We start from the raw sequence: 12,590 nt of genomic DNA, 5'->3' as shown, positions 1-12,590 counted from the left end.
CCAGGCACTCTAAAAACCTGCCTTTCTTGACGACTGACCCCCTGGGGGTTCTGCCCTCTCCTGTTGACTAAATCAATCTGTATTTTTCTAGTAAACACTTTTATGACATTTTATTGGGCAAGGACTCAGAGTAGGAGAAACAGGATTGATGCAGGTGTAAACAGGAGGTGGGTTAATAAGAACTGGAAGTAGAATCAGATGAGGACAGAGGCATCGGGTGGGACCCAAAATTGAACTGTGGCAGCCTGCTGTCAAGGCTTTAAATGCTCCACTAAACCATTGGGCTTTGTCCTATGGACAAGAAGCACAAACAGCTTGTGAATAGTGAATGATCTACTAAAAGTGTTTTAGAGAGAGGGGTGCCTGGGTGGCACAGCTGTTGAGCGTCTGCCTTCGACTCAGGGCGTGATCCCGGCATTATGGGATCGAGCCCCACATCAGGCTCCTTTGCTATGAGCCTGCTTCTTCCTCTCCCACTCCCCCTGCTTGTGTTCCCTCTCTCGCTGGCTGTCTCTATCTCTGTCAAATAAATAAATAAAATCTTTAAAAAAAAGTTTTTTAGAGAGAGCAGTCTGATATTGGTAAGAGCAAAGATTTTGGTTGCAAGCTTTCACTTACTTCTTTTGTTATGTAAAATGCATGATGCTTTTTATCCTCTGCAGAAAGGGGAAGGAGCCATGATATCATGTATGTATTATCCCCAAGGCCCTGCCACATTCCTACCCCTCTTACCTCCAGCCCCAGGCTCAGGTGCAGCCATAGATTGTCTTCCACTTAATTTAGGAGCTATTATGCAGCCTTCACTGATGGGACATCTCCCTGTACTTCTCTATGTCCTCCTATTCTTTAGGCTGCATTCCTACCTGTTTCAGTTGTCACTGATCACAACCGTGCACTCATTTTTCTCCTTCGCTCTCTATCAACCATCCCTAGCTTCCCTTGTCTCCTGCAAGTTTCTCCTTTCAAGCATTTCCCCTAAATGCGGACAAACGCCCACAAGAGCATGCACAGTGTAGCTCCTTTGGGCTCTATTGACATTTGAGATGGAAGCAACCCTCCAGGATATGGGGTAAAATGTTGCAACTTCCTTAGTGGGGTCATCTCATTAAAGAGCAAGGGGCACATTTTCAGGGGATTTAGTTTCAGTGACATTTAAAGGAACAGCAATAGATAACTTGTAAAAGTGTTTCAAATGTAAGAGAAAGCAAACCTGCACCTCTTTAGGGGCTATGTCTATGCTGGAACCCACCCAGGAAGACCCGTCAGGGCAGAATTTTTGGGATATTCCATAGGATTGGGGTAGTGGAGGGTGTGGCTCTTGACTAGGGCTGTGGGAGCTGCTGGAAATACATGAGATTATGTAGAATCAGCTGGAGGAGGGTTGGGAGCCATGGAAAAATCAGTGGTTTGAGGGTGCGTGGGTGGGGGGGGGGTCCACATGGGGAAATGGAACACAGTTCAAATGCAACCTGCAGCAGGAACTGTGGTCTAGAATTGCAGGTTTTCAGATAGCACCTTATTGTTAAAGAGACAGTGAGGAGGCACCTGAGGAGTCTAGGTGTGACATATACGGATGGACCCGTGAAGAAACTTTGAAGGGAGTCCAGGTGTGACATGCAGATGGCTGGACCAGAGTCTAGGACATTGTCAAAAACTTATGCCCAAGTCCATTTCAAAGCTGTTAGGTGCTCTGGAAGCAACGAGAATGTGCATGCACCTCAGATCCATGGTTTTCCAGGAGAACTGGTGGTATGGAAAAGCCATGGATTAAAGAAAATAAAAGGTTATTGACCAGGGCTTTTAAAAAACTTGTGTCATTCTCTTATGAGACATTTAGAGATCTCTCCCTGTGTGTCAGGCTCAAGTTTCTGGATGCTACCACTGTTGGTAGTTACTGGAAGTGCCTCATTGACCATGAACACTGAGAAAGTCCCCTATGTTCACACTTTCTTTGATCCATCCATTTTTCTGGACCTCACATTCTTGACTATTTTGTATCTTAAGGCCTGCCTACCATGCTGGGTCTCAACCCTGGTGGAAACCTGGCATCCTCCTCAACAAGGGGATCGATGAGTCTTACCTGTTAGGATATTGTGAACATTTATATTATGAGAAATTAACTACCCACCAAGAAAAATAAGCAATCTGTCTCTCTGAAAATGAACTCTGTGAAAGTATGTAAATATCTATTTCTGGAATCCCAGCAAGAGGTCTGGAAAAATATTCTTAAAATGTCAGAAATCAATTATTAGAGTTTAGGAAGATCAGTCAGTGCTACCTAAATTATAAAGACTAACTGATCCAGGATCTTTAACATGAAAATCTCACCTTCTTCTCCCTTTAGAGGTAGACACTATTCTTGAATTCTGGGCACAGTTTGAAGACAGTTCAGGGAAATGAGCTGAGAGGAAGCGAGGCATGTCACTTCCCAGGCTGAGGCTGTACAAAGCCCATACTGGATTCTCTAGTCTCGCTTCCCTTATCTTGGCAACAAAGAAGGCCACGTTCCAGCCCTTAGAAATGACAGATAAAAATGGGGGTCTGGAAGAGGACACAAGGGAACAGGAGGACGCAGGACACAAGGTGGCCTTTAGGAACATTGCCATATTTGTGAACAGAGGCTGTCCCGTAGGGCCAATGAGAAGATCCTTCGACTGTTAGATAAAGCTAAGTTAGGTAAAGCCCCAAAATGTGTACATGCTAAAAGAAGGGAATATTTTTATTTCCCATTTGGATGTTCCCTGAACTGTTGCACTAACTGATTTGCCCTTTTGCTACTGGACCTGAGAAAAGGGCTTGATGAGAGATGGGGTGATACTTTGGCTCAGTAGGAAGAGGAGCAAGGAACTCCGTCGGAGTAAAGGAGCTGGAGTCATGGAGGCAGGTGAGACAGAGATTGCAGGTTTGCTGGTGATCACCTCAGTGTTGGGAAAGTAGGTAGATCCAAAAGTAGGTAGAGCATTTTGCAAGGTGCCATGAGGCAGAGACAGCTGAAGGGCACATCATATCTTGCAAGGGACCACTTTATACATAGGGTAGTTGCTAAGCCTTCAGTTGTCAGTGGGTCTTTGGGGGACCTGTCCTCATCAATTCTACAGAAAATGAACTAATTTCAGACAATTATAATCAATAAGAACACAGCAACTGTCTCTTCCTCACCATGTTCTTGCTTATATAATGGATTAGCTGTTATAACTAACTCATCACATCAGCATTAGCAGAATCAGATAAGGAAATATCATTTTTCAACCTCTTCCTCCTCTTTCCAGCAACAGAGGGGCAAGCAATTGAAAGGGGTGAGTGTATGCAGAGATGCAGCAGAAACTCTGCATTCCTGCCCCTCCAGCGACAGGAGCTGTGCGTTCATCAGGACCGTGCTGGGAAGAACAGAGGGTCATTTTAATGGACTTAATCCATTTTAATGGATTAACATATTGGCCAGATTGTTTTAATAGTTAAAAGTGACTGAAAAGTAGAGAATCATACTGAAACCCCAACAAAGGAGCTAATTGGAGAGAAAGGGGGAACTTGATGGAATAAATTAATGTAAGAACAGTTTCTGGAAAAATATCATCTATGTATGTATTTCAATGGGATTCCTCAATCAAACCAATTACTTGTTTTATCTATCTGTCTATCTATCTATCTATCTATCTATCTATCTATCTATCTATCTATCCAACGTTCTTCATAGTAGATTGTAAGCATCCTGAGATTAAAGAGCAAGTCTGTTTTATTCACTAAAGTATATCTAAATCTCACCCAAGACTGTTACTAGGTGAAACCTGATGCATATTTGCTACATAAATGCTATGAAATTCTACTCTGAATCTTTCCTGTCCCATCTATTGATTATTACAAATTATGAAAATGAGTAAATAATTTTGCCAACTTCACTGGAAACAACAGAAATAGAAACTAAAATGTATTGAACTCTGAGGTGCTGGGCACTGTGATAGGGGCTTTATGTGAACTGGCCCATCCGTATCCCATAGAACGAAGAGGCAGGTGTGAGTCTTACTTCACAGATGAGAGAAGTAGAGCTAAGAGAGGTAAGTCACAAGGGCAAAGTCAGCATTTAAACTCAAGTCCCTATGTTCTTAACCCTCTCTTTATATCTGGAGTATTCATCAATCACTTTCTCATTCTTATTGTTTTTATTTTAATGAGACTTATTACATTTTCTGTGGAAAACATTATGTTTATAGACTTCTGGATTATTTTAGATGAAATACAAAATCAAATATACTACCCTTCCTCTTAAAAGTAGAGTAGGAGTTCTACTTCTGCCTCTGAAATGTTGATTACTGTGGGAATTGACTTTTATATTAATTACCTATTGCTGTGCAATAATATTACCACAAACTCAGCAGGTTGAAATAACACACTTATTACATCTCAGTTTCTGTGGGTCAGGCATCTGGGCACGGATGACTTGGGCCTTCTGTTTTAGAGTGTTACAAAGTTGCAATCGGATATTGGCCAAGGCAGTTGTCTCATCTGAAGTTTGCCCAGGGAAGTATCCATTTTCAAACTTACCTGATTTTTGGAAAAGTCCAGTTCCTTGCATGCTGGTGACTTGAGTGCTTCAATTTCTTTCTGGCTTTTGGCCAGAGGCCATTCTCAGCTCCTTGGCATGTGGTCCTCTCCAACTTTTAGCTCACAGTATAGCAACTTGTTTTGGCAAAGCCATCTAGGTTTCCTCAGGAGATGAGCATTACAATCTTATGTAACACAGTCACATACATGTGATCACATACAGCCTGTCAGCTTTGCTACATTCTGTTCATTAGAAGGAAGTCACAGGTGCTATCTACACTCATGGGCATGAACACCAGGATGTGGGAGTCATGGAGGCCACCCGAGAGTCCTACTGCCACACTCTTCCGCCATAGACAACTAGAAAATAAGACAAAATATAGGAAACAGCTCTTTCAGACATTGGACAACAGCTAGTGCAGGGAGTGTGATCCCTGGGACAAAGAAATGAGGTACACCCTGTGGTAGTCTTGGCCGACTGCCTGGAGGTAGTTGCCAGGACAGTGGATAGACAAGGTCATTCTACTCAGCTGAAGAGAAAGATGAGCATTCATAGGGACCAAAGCTGCTAGAGTTTGTGGGCAAAATACCAAAGAGGAGGGACTTACACAGAGCAAACTCTGAGGATCTATAGAGGAATTCCTTCAAGCCTTAGGCTGAATACTGGTTTGTGCAGGCACAAGGTATCTTTCCATAGGGCTGAAAATCAGTCAGCCAAACAATTCCCAGAGCTCACACAGGGCTGGGAAGAGTCTGTGTTCCCTCTTGCAGGAGGGAGGGAGCTCATAATACATGGAAAATCAGACAGAGGCCTCAGCAGTGTCACACCTTAGTTGACTGAACTAAGCTGGTTGACTAAACTTGGCTCTCGACTAAACGTTGCTCCAGATTGCCCTACAAAGGCTTAAAAACAAGCTTTGAAATTTCCTAGGTAACCTGTGTGCCTACTTCCTTTGAAAGAATGCAGTGAAATTCAGTAAACGGCAACATAAAAGTCACAACATCTGGCGTCCAATTAAAAAAACTCACAAAACATGCAAAGACAAAAAAAATGACCCACAAGCAGGGAAAAATTCATTTAATGAAAAAAGCCCAGGAATGATAAAATGAGAGTATTAGCAGACAAGGATGTTAAAGCAGCTATTATAATATGCTCTAATGTGCAGACTGTAGATGAAAACATGGATGTGATAAGGAGAGAAATCAAAGATATTAAGAAAGACCCAAATGGAACTTCTGGAGATTAAAAAAATAATATTGGAAATGGAATACACACTTGATTGGATTAACAACACACTAGACACTTCAGAAGAAAATAATAGGGATCCTGAGTACGCAGCAATAGAAACTATGCAAAATGAAGCACACACAGAGAGAGAAAAATGGAAAAAAGTCTCAGGGAGTTGTGGGATAATATCAAATGCTCTAACATATGGGCAATTAAAATATGAGAAGGAGAAAGACTATCAAATAAGAAACAATGACTACACACTTTACACACTTGATGAAAACAATAAGACCATAGATCCAAGAAACTCAGTGAACCTCAACAGAAAAAAACATAAAAAACCACAAATAGCCCTAAACCTACTAAAGAAATTGAATTTATAGATGAAAACATTCCAACAGAGAACAGAAAACTCTGCATCTAAAAGGCTTCACTGGTGAAATATACCAAAATTTAAGGGCAAAAAAATATCAAGGTTTACCAATTCCTCCAGACAAATGAAGAGGGTTGAATACTTCCCAACTCATTTTCAGTGGCCTGAATTACCATGACACCACAACCAGAAAAAGTATCATGAGAAAAAAAAAAAAGAAAGAAAACTATAGCCTAATGTCCTTCATACACATGGATGTAAAAATTTTCCATGATTCATTACTTGCATATAACACCCAGTGCACCATGCAATATGTGCCCTCCTTAATACCCATCATCTGCCTATCCCAATCCCCCACCCTCCTCCCCTCTGAAGCCCTCACTTTATTTCCCAGAGTCTGCAGTGGAACCCTATTTAAAATGAATGGAATCCCAGTATTTATCACAGGCAGAAGTGGATTTGCTCTGTATTAAAGTGGAGATATATCAGTATCCCTTCTTCCCTGGATCACCCAAGCTGGCTGAACCTCCTGCAACTTCAAAATTTCTTGGGACTCAATGAAGCAGAGTTTGAAAAGCTTTGTGATGAGATGATTTTGAATGATCCTGTGGTCAGGGGATGAGAAGTGGTACAGTGGGGCTCAGGGATGAGGAACCTGGAAGGCAGCTGCCTTGGTCAGAAACCAACGGCCCATGCTGGGGAAGACTGCTGTTTTAAATTAAACTTTTAATTTTTAGGTAATTGTGATTTCATATGCAACTGTAAGAAATAATACAGAGAGATACTGTGTCTTTTTCGCTCAGTTCTTCCCAAGGCCAACATCTTCCAAATTTAGAGTACAATATCAAAACCAGGAGACTGACATTGATCGAGAACATTTCCATCATGAAAGAGTCCCCTGTGTTGCCTTTTAATAGCCACACCCATTTTTATCCACACCCTCCTTACCTGCTGGCAATCACGAATCCCTCCTCCTTTCCTATTATTTTGCATTTCAAGAATGTTGTATAAATGGAATCATACAGTATGTACTCTGTCGAGCTTGGCTTTTTCCACTCAGCACAATTCTCCATACACCTAGTCAGTCAATCCCCGAACAGCAAGCTAACTCTGGATTTTATACATATTTTTTGTCCCTTCTTACCCCAAACAAGGTTGGCTCTGTGGCCCCAGCAAATTGAACTTTCCTATTTTCTTCTTTCTTGTTCTTTAATCTATTTTTTTTAAAGATTTTATTTATTTATTCGACAGAGATAGAGACAGCCAGCGAGAGAGGGAACACAAGCAGGGGGAGTGGGAGAGGAAGAAGCAGGCTCATAGCAGAGGAGCCTGATGTGGGGCTCGATTCCAGAACACTGGGATCACGCCCTGAGCCGAAGGCAGACGCTTAACCGCTGTGCCACCCAGGCGCCCCTAATCTATTTTTTTTAAAAAAAGACGTATTAATTTATTTTTAGAGACAGTGAGCAAGAGAGAGAGAGAGTGTAAATGAGGGGAGAGGGGCAGAAAGAGAGGGAGAGAGACTCTCAAGGAGACTCTGTCCTGAGCGCAGAGCCTACCATGGGGCTCAATCTCATGACCTCTGAGATTATGACCTGAGCCAAAACCAAGAGTTGGACACTTAACTGACTGAGCCACTCAGGCATCCCCCTTTTCTTTCATCTTTATCCTATAAAAGCTCTCTGCCTTCTGCCCCATTTTGCAGTTCTCCGAAAGGACACTGCTCACTTCATAAAGTGTTGCAGTTTTTTTTGTATCACCTCACTTGTCTTTGATAATTTTTTAAAAAATCATTTGATACAAAATAGTTTTTAATTTTAGTGAAGTCCAATTTATCTATTTTGTCATTTGTTGCTTGCACTTTTGGTATTATATCTAAAAAACCATTGTCAAATCCAAGGTCATGAAGATTTACCTTGATGCTTTCTCCTAAGAGTGTCATGGTTTTAACTCTTATATTTAGATCATTGGTCCATTTTGGGTTGATTTTTATGTATGGGATGACATAAATTCACACTTTATTCTTTGGTGTGTGGGTATCCAGTTATCTCAGCACTATTTGTGGAAGAGAGTATTCTTTATGCACTGAATACTGTTTGCACACGTTGAAAATTAATTGATAATAGATGTATGGTTTTATTTTTGGACTCTCAATTCTATTCCATTGATCTATATATTTATTCATGTGTCAGTCCCACACTGTCNTGCAGTTTTTTTTTGTATCACCTCACTTGTCTTTGATAATTTTTTAAAAAATCATTTGATACAAAATAGTTTTTAATTTTAGTGAAGTCCAATTTATCTATTTTGTCATTTGTTGCTTGCACTTTTGGTATTATATCTAAAAAACCATTGTCAAATCCAAGGTCATGAAGATTTACCTTGATGCTTTCTCCTAAGAGTGTCATGGTTTTAACTCTTATATTTAGATCATTGGTCCATTTTGGGTTGATTTTTATGTATGGGATGACATAAATTCACACTTACTCTTTGGTGTTTGGGTACCCAGTTATCTCAGCACTATTTGTGGAAGAGACTATTCTTTATGCACTGAATACTGTTTGCACACGTGTTGAAAATTAATTGATAATAGATGTATGGTTTTATTTTTGGACTCTCAATTCTATTCCATTGATCTATATATTTATTCACGTGTCAGTCCCACACTGTCATGATTATTATTGTTATATAGTAAGTTTTGAAAATGGGAAGTGTGAGAACTCCAATGGTTGTTCTTTTCTCATGATTCTTTTGGTTATTTGGGTTCCTTATAATCTTACATGAATTTTAAGATCAGCTTTTCCATTTCTACAGAAAAGGTCATTGGGATTTTAATGGGGATTGCATTGGATCTACAGGTCTGCTTCGGGGAATATTGCCATTTTAACAATATTTATTCTTCCAATTCATGAAAATGGGCCCTCTTTCCATTTACTTATGTTTTCTTTCATTTCTTTCAGCAATGTAGTGTAGTTTTCAGTGTGTAAGTCTTGCATCTTTGCAGCAGCCCCTGGCTGAGAGCTTATGCTAAGCATATAATAGGAAAACATGTTTGTGACCTTGCAGGCTTTAGCATAAACATCAGAGCAGAGTCTGGAACGCCGGGCTCGCCCAGCGGCCAGGAATGACCGGCTCGCTCAGGGTGGAACGCTGCCCTCAGATAACAAGCAGCCAGAAACGCCTGGTCCACTAAAGGGCAGAACGTTGCCCCAATCCAAACTTGATTGCTCTTGACAATAGCCTGCCGGGTCCATAGAAACATGTTTAAGAATAGGCCTCACTTGCTGAATGTTACATCATCTAATCCCGTGACTTTCCCCGGGATGTACTACTATTCACTTGGATGTAATATGGATCATCCCCTTGATTGTCTTTGATTGTTTATTGCCAATAAATATGCGAGGTTGCAGCTGTTTGGGGCGATTGCACTCTTGGCGGTGGGATGCTTTGCGGTTGTCCCCTGCACCCACTCTCTCTTTCTCAAGCTAACCTGTCTGTGCCTCGTCCTTCTCCCGAATCAATGCCGTGGCTCCATGGGTGGTGTTGCGGCAATCTTTTTGTTTAAATTTATTCCTAGTTATTTCCTTCTTTTTGATGATACTGTAAATGCAATTACTTTCTTAATTTGCTTTTTGGATTGTTCACTGCACATGTGTAGAAACACAACTTATTTTCATGTGTTGATCTCGTAGTCTGTAACTTTGCTGAATTCATTTATTAGCTCTAATAATTTTTTTTGTGGATTCTAAAGGATTTTTTATATAGGATCAGGTCAGCTGTGACTAGAGATGGTTTTACTTCTTTCTTCCCAGTCTGAATACCTTTTATTTCTTTTTCTTTCCTCATTGCTCTGGCTAGAACTTCTATTGCAATTTTGAATAGAAGTGGTGAAAGGGAACATCCTTGTCTTATCCCTGACCTTAGGAGGAAAGCTTTCAGTCTTTACCATTGAGTATGATGTTAATGATGGATTTGTCTTAAATGATCTTATCATGATAAAGAAATTATTTTCTATTCTTAGATTTCTGAGTGCTTTTATTAGGAAAGTCTAATCAAATGTCTTTTGTGTATCTATTGAGAAGATCATGTGTTTTTTTCTGTTTCATTCCATTAATGTGGTGTATTACATTTATTGATTTTCATGTGTTGAACCACCCTTGAATTCTGGGGATAAATCTCACTTAGTCATGTTCCTTTTAATATAATGATCCTTTTTTTTAATTTTAATGTTTTTTTATTATATTATGTTAGTCACCATACAGTACATCCCTGGTTTCTGATGTAAAGTTCGATGATTCATTAGTTGTGTATAACACCCAGTGCACCATGCAATACGTGCCCTCCTTACTACCCATCACCAGTCTATTCCATTCCCCCACCCCCTCCCCTCTGAAGCCCTCAGTTTGTTTCCCAGAGTCCATAGTCTCTCATGCTTCATTTCCCCTTCTGATTATCCCCCCTTTCTTTATCCCTTTCTTCCCCTACCAATCTTCCTAGTTCTTATGTTCCATAGATGAGAGAAATCATATGATAATTATCTTTCTCTGCTTGACTTATTTCACTTAGCATATAATGATCCTTTTAATATAGTGTATATATGATCCTTTTAATATAGTGCCAGATTTAGTTTGCTAGTATTTTGTTGTGGATAATTACATCCATATTCATAAGGGGTATTGGTCTTTAATTTTCTTTTCTTATGGTATCTTTGCCTTTGATATAAAGGTAATCCTGGCCTCACAGAATAAGTTAAGACACGTTTTTCCCTATTCTATTTTTTTTAAGAAGAGTTTGAGGGTTAGTGAGAATTCTTCCTTAAATGTTTTGCAGAATTTATAAGTGAAGCCATATGGTCCTATCATTTTTTGGGAAGTTTTTGACTGATTCAACCTCTTTACTTGTTATAGGTTTGTTGAGAGCTTTTATTTCTTCTTGTGTCAGTTTTGGTAATTTATGTATTTCTGGAATTTGTTCCTTTCATCTAGGTTATCGCATTTGTTGGTGTACCATTATTCATACTATTCTTTATTAATCTTTTTAATATCTGTCTTGCTGGTAGTAGTGCCTTTAATTTCTGATGTTAGTAATTTGTATCTTCTCTTTTTTCTTAGTCAGTTTAGCTAAAGGTTTGTCAATTTTGTTGGTCCTTGCAAGGAACCAACTTTTGGTCTCATCAATTCTCTAATTTATTACTACCCTCATCTTAATATTTTCTTCTTTTTTCTGGCTCTGCTCTTAGTTTGCTCTGTTTTTCTTGTTGCCTTAATGCGTGAAGTTAGGTTATGGTCTCAGATCTTTCTTCTTTTTAATGTATATGTTTACAGCTATAATGTTCCCTCTGNTCTGGCTCTGCTCTTAGTTTGCTCTGTTTTTCTAGTTGCCTTAATGTGTGAAGTTAGGTTATGGTCTCAGATCTTTCTTCTTTTTAATGTATATGTTTACAGCTATAATGTTCCCTCTGAGCACTGCTTTTGTTGCATCCCATAAATTTAGTGTTTATATTGTGCTTTTATTTTCATTAATCTCTAAGTATTTTCTAATTTCTTTTGTGATTTCTTTGACCCATTGATTATTTAGGAATATGTTGCTAAATTTCTACATATTTGTGAAATTTCTGGTATTCCTGCAGTTATTGATTTCCAGGTTTATTCTATTGTGGCTGTAGAACATACTTTGTATGATTGCAATCTTTAAAAAATTATTGAGACTTGTTTTGTGGACTAACATACGGTTTATCCTGGAGAATGGTCCATGTGCCCTGGAAAATAATGTTTATTCTGCTGATTTGGGGTAGACTGCTTTATAACTGTTACATTTCATTAGTTTATTGTGTTGTTCAAGTACTCAATATCCTTATTGACCTTTTATTTAGATGTTCTTTACATATATTGACAGTGGGGTATTAAAGTCTTCAACTATTATTTTAGAACTATTTCTTCCATCAATTCTGGCAATATTTGCTTCATGTATTTTGGGGTTAAACTATTTGAGGTATATATTTATAATTATCAATATATAATGTATTTTTCACATTTTCTATTAAAAGTCTCTTTTGTCTGATATAAGTACAGCTCCCCTAGCTCTCTTTTGGTTTCTGTTTACATGGTAAAAAATAGTACTGGAGCACATGGGTGGCTCAGTCAGTTACGTGTCTGACTTCAGCTCAGGTCATGATCTCGGGGTCCTGGGATGGATTCCTGCATCGGGCTCTGTGCTCAGCAGGGTGTCTGCTTCTTCCTCTCTCTCTGCCCGTCTCCCATTCATGCTCTCTCTCTCTCTTTCTCTCTCTCTCAAATAAATCTTAAAAACATAGTACTGCTTGCATGGAAAAATTTTCCCTATCTTTAGACTTTCAACCTGTTTGCTTCTTTGGATCTAAGGTGAATCTCTTGTAGATGGCATATATTTGAATCATGGTTTTCATCCATTCTGCCAATGTCTGTCTTCTAA

This window comes from Ailuropoda melanoleuca, unplaced genomic scaffold (assembly GCF_002007445.2).
Source record: "Ailuropoda melanoleuca isolate Jingjing unplaced genomic scaffold, ASM200744v2 unplaced-scaffold11384, whole genome shotgun sequence".
NCBI classification, from domain to species: domain Eukaryota; kingdom Metazoa; phylum Chordata; class Mammalia; order Carnivora; family Ursidae; genus Ailuropoda; species Ailuropoda melanoleuca.
The sequence above is the reverse complement of the archived record's forward strand: the minus strand, read 5'-3'. Positions refer to the sequence as shown.